Source organism: Excalfactoria chinensis, chromosome 4 (assembly GCF_039878825.1).
Source record: "Excalfactoria chinensis isolate bCotChi1 chromosome 4, bCotChi1.hap2, whole genome shotgun sequence".
Lineage (NCBI taxonomy): Eukaryota > Metazoa > Chordata > Aves > Galliformes > Phasianidae > Excalfactoria > Excalfactoria chinensis.
In genome coordinates, this window is record NC_092828.1 from 62,510,067 (window position 1) to 62,516,328 (window position 6,262).

Genomic DNA, 6,262 nt, shown 5'->3' on the forward strand with positions numbered 1-6,262 from the left:
TGCCTGATCTATAAGCACACAATGCCTGGAGCATTGTTACACTCTGAACAATTTTTTTTAATTGTAAACAACAACAGAAACACCAGTATAGACCCTTCTGGTAAAGCAAGGAGGTACTCTGCAACAATTTGCTGTTACCATAGGAATAACAATCCAGTTTGCAAACAGTAAATTGATATAGAAGAGTTCAAAGAAATCTATATACTTTCTCACATTTTGTTTACTCACGCTCTTCACCAGCACTTTATAACACTTTTTAAATGGTCCCTAGAAGCCTTCTAAACAGAGCTCGCCAGATTTAATCCATTCCATATTACTCAGGACTTCTTTCACAGAGGCGAAGCCTGAAAATTGAGGTACTTACAGCTAGCTTTACACAGAGCTCCCTGCAGAGTGACTCCTACCATCACCCTAGAGCCCATATAGGAGAGAACTCTAATTAAGAGCCTAACAATGTAGTCAGACATTTAACCTGAGATATCCTCTTCGAAAAATACCATCTCCCTAAGAGCCTGATTTGGAAACCTGCTCAGAGAAATTTGCTTTAAATCCACCCATAAAAAACACACCTAACCTCTTCTGCAGTTGGAAAGAGGTCACCAAGAAAGATTGTTATTAATCATTTTCTTCCATTAAACACTGCCAACACCACTAATTTTACTCGTTTGCTCACAAATTTCATACTCATTATAGAACTTGTGGACTTATATTCTTCAGTGCAACTAGGGAACAGATTATTCTGCTTGAGATCAGTGTAATTACATAGAACTTGGCAGAGAACTTTGGTATCCTTTTCTTTCTTGTTAATTCAGTCTTTAGCCTGAAGTTGGACAGCCACTATTTGGCAATAGAATACCAGCAAAAAACAATTTTTCACAGGTCTGGTAGAGCTCTTTTAACTGGGCACATATCAGATTGCTGTGTCTGTGAACCCAAACAGTTAGTTTAATTCCTGTAAGCTATTGTGCCAGCTTTTTCTCTGGCTTGCCCACTGCTCTTGTGCACAAGCCATTTCTACATGCCATCTGTTTGTGAAAATGAAATTTTGCAGCACAACTCTCCAACTCTTTGTGTTCAGACATAATCTTCCAGACTCATCAGCAAGGATATTCTCCCCTGGTGCTGTGCTTTGGTTTAACAGTTAATCATTTCAAAGACATATAACAACTGAATCAAAGTACAGAAACCACTTAAAGATTTTTTTTTTTAAAAGGAAAAATTTCTGTGCTTTAACCTGTGCAAGAAAAAAAAAAAAAAAATACAATTATCCAATTCAACAAAACAAACAGAACACTTCCATATGTCTCTTATTATATTCAATACATGCTTTTAATTCTTTAATGGGAAAAAGTAAAAGTTGATGTATCCAGATGATATTTAGCTACCTGACTTCCAGTAGACTGAAGAGGATCTAGGTATATGAGTGATCTTGAGAAGCCATACTATAGAGTGTCTAAATACTAACTTTATTTCAAATTGGCTAAGAAGTACTTATAAAAACAGAAAATAGATAGAACATTAATACTAGATTCTGTAAGCAGTGAAACCTGTAAATCCAAACCTACAGAGGCATTTTAGACATCTGATTCTTACCTCATCATGAGAGTTAGGATCCTATATGTTTTCGTGCATGTGTATCTAGCCTATAGCCCTATAGCCACATATGTCCCTGGACAGCTCATACTGTGGCCACCCCTCGCCCTGCACCACCATGGTGATGGCTCTGTCCAGGTGCACACCCATTGCTCAGGAACAATCAAACCCCTGGCATATGATTGGCACCATCTGGACTAGAGCCAAGGGACAAGAAGGGCACAATACAGTGCCTCTGGCACCCATCACATGCATGTGGCATGCACTTGGGCCACTTCATGAGAAAAATGCAGTGAGTGCCAATAATAACATTTCAGTCTAAATTGTGGCATCTCAGAAGAACCAAAAAAAAATTGTGGATAAAGGAAAAGTGTTCAAAGAAAAATGGACAGATGAGTAATTTTTTGTCAAGACAAACAATATGGCACTATGCTTAATTTGTAAGGAAACAGTGTCAGTTTTCAAAGATCACAATTGGAAAAGACATTATCTGTAGAAGTGCTGCCAAATGTGATGCATATCAAGGAATACTTCTTAAAAACAAAGCAGCAAAACTGAAAACAAATCTGTCATCTCAACAAAATCTTTTCCAAAAAGTTAAAACTCAAACAGACTCTGTTATGTGATTGCTAAAAAATCAAAGCCATTTCCTGATGGTGAATTCATTAAGCAGTGTATGAAAAGTATGACAGATATAATGAGTCTTGATAAAAATGAAGATTTTTCTAATGTCAGTTTGTCTCACCAGACTGTAGCGAGGCAAACTCAAGAAACAGGAAAATCTAACAAAATAAATCTGGAGAGTAAAGCTGCTAACTTCAGATTTTATGCTTGGGCAACAGGTGACAGTACTGATGCCAAAGATACAGCTCAACTTGTCATTTCCATTAAAGGTACTGACAACAAATATAACCTCACTGAAGAAATGGTTTCTTTGGTGCTATTGAAAGACACAACTAAATCTCTTCATCTGTATGAAGCAGTAAAAATTATGTTAAAGCAATTTTTCTAAAACCTTGCCAATGTATCTGGTATAGCTACTGATGGTACCTCAGCAATGGTCAGTAAAAAAGAGAGACTTATTAATAGAAGATGATGTGATTGCTACCAGCAACTCACATTCAATGAAATATCACTGCATTGTACATCGAGAAAATTTATGTGAGAAAGCTTTAAAAGCAGATAATGTCATGCTCATTCATCATCAAACTATGAATTTCATAAAGTCCAATGGATCAAATCAGGTTGTTTATAGGGTCATTATTTGTTTTTTTCTGAAGAAAGGTGGCTAAGTTGTGGTAAAATGCTAAAAACATTTTATAATTTGTGAAACGAAATCAAGTCATTTATGAAAACCAAAATTAGAATTTGAAAGTTATAAATAAGATCTGTTCATCATTCTAAATACATGAATATGAGAACTGTTGCAACACAGGATAGTATTTTCATCAAAAAGTTGTATTTAATGAACTCACGTTTGAAATATTGAAATCATATGGGGTATCCTACTTCCACATTATTTCATGACATCACATGTAATCACTTGCCTTGACTTGATGAATCCTGTAGAATTACTGTCAAGCTGCATTTGGCTGAGAGATCTGTTTATGTGAAGCTCATTCATAGTTTTGTTTCTAAGTGATAAGATAAATCCATCTGCTGTCTCTCATTCCAGTGCAAGATAAAACCTGTAGTATTTTTATTTTTTTTTTAATCTTTCTTTGTCTGTTTCATTTTTGCTATCAAATGAAGGCTTTTCAGTGCAGCACACTGAAGCTTCTCTCCAATGAGGTTATGAAGCATCATTAATTCTTAGCTTTAATATCTACACATGCAAGATGGTCACATATTCTAATCTCATCCAGCTTCTGCTTCAAACAAAGATTGTGTTGCTAGAAATGTCATGAGCAGGTTCTTACCTAACTAAGTTACTTACTTCAACTTCATTCCAAAGAAACTATTACTTAGAGCCCAAGAAGTAAGGCAAGATATTTTACTTTCTTACCACTTGACATTTTGAGATGATTATTTACTCTCTGGGGTCTTTGTTTCCTCAGTTGGAATACTTAATTCTAAACTATCCAAGCTTTCGAATTAAGGCTAAACACACTCATCTTGATTTAGTACAGCCATTTATGGGAAAATGGAGAGGAGTTTTAGTGAGACACCTAAACCCATTCTTATCTGCAGCAGCTCATGACTTCTTAAATATAGCCTCAGATTAAGAACTGGAATAAAACTAAACCTGAAATGGTCAGCTGATTAGAGAGCAAGATGTTTGCTTAGCACAGCAGCAGGCATGCTGAATATGATTAGAAGTGAGCAAAGCAGACACCTGATTCTGCTAACTCTACTGGGTTACTCAGTATAGCGAGAGTCATACTGGCATTTATGGATCACAAAATAACACTTCATCGCTCCTGGGTTCACCATATCACCATGCCAACACCCTAGTGCCACCTGTGGAGACTATGCTAAGTAGAAATTCCACATTTGCTGTTCAGAAAGATTATACTAACACAGATATAGCGTCAGATTTTTTTGTGGTGTGGTTTTACATCACGGATGATAACATCTGGCTGCATCTTACAGAGCAAGAGTTTAAGTGGTGTGGGTTCTGGGTGTTCTTTTTCAGAGAAGTAGAGAAGGTTTGGGCACATAGCCTTGAACTCTTAGAAGTTCTAAACAGCGTCACTACAAACCAAAGTAGTACTACAGAAAAAAATGGTGTAGTCAAAAATGTATATTTTGCATGATAAAGTGAAAGATGGTACCAGTGAAGCATGAGTCATCATCTCCTGACATTTAATTTAACAGAACATTGAGAACAAGAGTGCTGATAATGCTGGAAGTTGATATATCAAAGCAACAGAAAATTTGAAAATTTAAGAAGACAAAGGTACAGTCAGCTAGAAAAGAGATCACAGTGACTCCCATTCAAAACAATACTAAGTCCAGCTACCAGGGCACTGCATATTAGAAGGAATGTATCAGCAGGGCAACTGCACTAATCCACAGCTTTGTGACTCTAGCTACATGTTCTGTGGGGAGGTACAAGCAGCCCCTTCAGCCTCTAGTTAGCTCTTCCTCCCTAACAGGCCTTGCAGTGGAGCATTTCAAGCTGTACTGGGATAGAATGGCTGACCTACTTCCTTAACTTCTGTAGGTAGTTTGTTAAGACATAATACTGTTGCAATAAAAAGACTAGTGCTTTTTGGCAGCAGCAGTGCAGATCAATCTCCAGTGACGTATTAAACTTGGAAATCCCAATGAACTTACAAAGAATTTAAAAATGAATTGACTTTCTTAGTGAATTTACTTCAGTATGGTTGAAAAGTACACACAATACTATGCCTTTTACTCATAGGCTGCTTTTAGTTGTTTTTATTGTTTTTGTTATTTTAAGATTAATAACATTAGCGTGGAAGGCAGATGTACAAAATGCATCAGGAAGAACCATCCATTTCATGATACTGAAAACCATCTTATAAAATGCATAACTAACTAGTACACAGACAGTAAAGGAAACATAATTCTGCCTGCAACTCATCTCAGGGAGATTTGTTAATATTTCAGGGGAAATTCAAAATTCACAAATCATTCTTTCACTCTTCTAAACAGACAGAGGTTGACTCATGTTAAATATTCTCATTATATTTCTTTTCCTATTTATTACTCATAAAATTTTCACTGTGAGTAGTTTCACTGAAAGGGAAGGAACACAGACTGGTTCTTATGTATCTTTCTACCATTAAATTCAAGGAGCAGCAACTATTAAATATAAAGAATGGGGTACAAGGGGCGTTTGCTTTTTATTATCCTAAAATACTGCAGAAACAAAGAGAACCAGGGGATAGTGCATTCACAGACTATTCCTAAAAGATTTCTACATACACAGGTTCTAGCTTCAGTTATGGAGTGTACTGTGCTCAGGAGCGGAACAGAAGATAGAGCATATATGCTAAACACTTTTAAATGAAGCCAGTCAACTGCTGATGTGGGGGATGCTAATCTGTCATTTCTGCATACTTACTGTTAAGCAAACTTCCAGATAAATAAGACTATTTAAAATCCAGGTCTTGAGCTTTGCTGTTCTCAAGAACTTGAAGCTCTGACTAATTTCAGCTTTCCCTCCCATCACAAAGTTTCATCTGAGATTCCTGTAATTTATAAGAACAGACCTGCCATTGCAGAAGTTAAGATCTCTAGCCTGGAAACTACTGGTACTTCAGCTTAGGAAGTAACATTTTCCTCAAGCTCAAAAAAGATTACTAGAAATCTTTTGTGTTTTAGGCCCAAAAAAAGCTGAAAATAATTTCCCCCAATTCTCATCTCTCCATCTTTCACAGAATACAACTTAGTAGTTAAAACTATCAGTTATTAGCAAGGCTCACTGAAGATACAGATTATGGTGTTCAGAATGTTCACCAAGAATGCAACAGGCGTTGCACATGTATGTGCCCAGGTGGGTTCAATTTTGGGCTCCTCACTACAAGAAAGACATAGAAGCCCTGGAACTTGTACAGAGAAGGGCAACAAAACTGTTGAGGGTTCTGGAGCACAAGCCTTATAAGGAGCGGCTGAGGGAGCTGGGATTGTTCAGTCTGGAGAAGAGGAGGCTCAGGGGAGACCTCACTGCACTCTACAACTTCCTGAAGGGAGGCTGTGA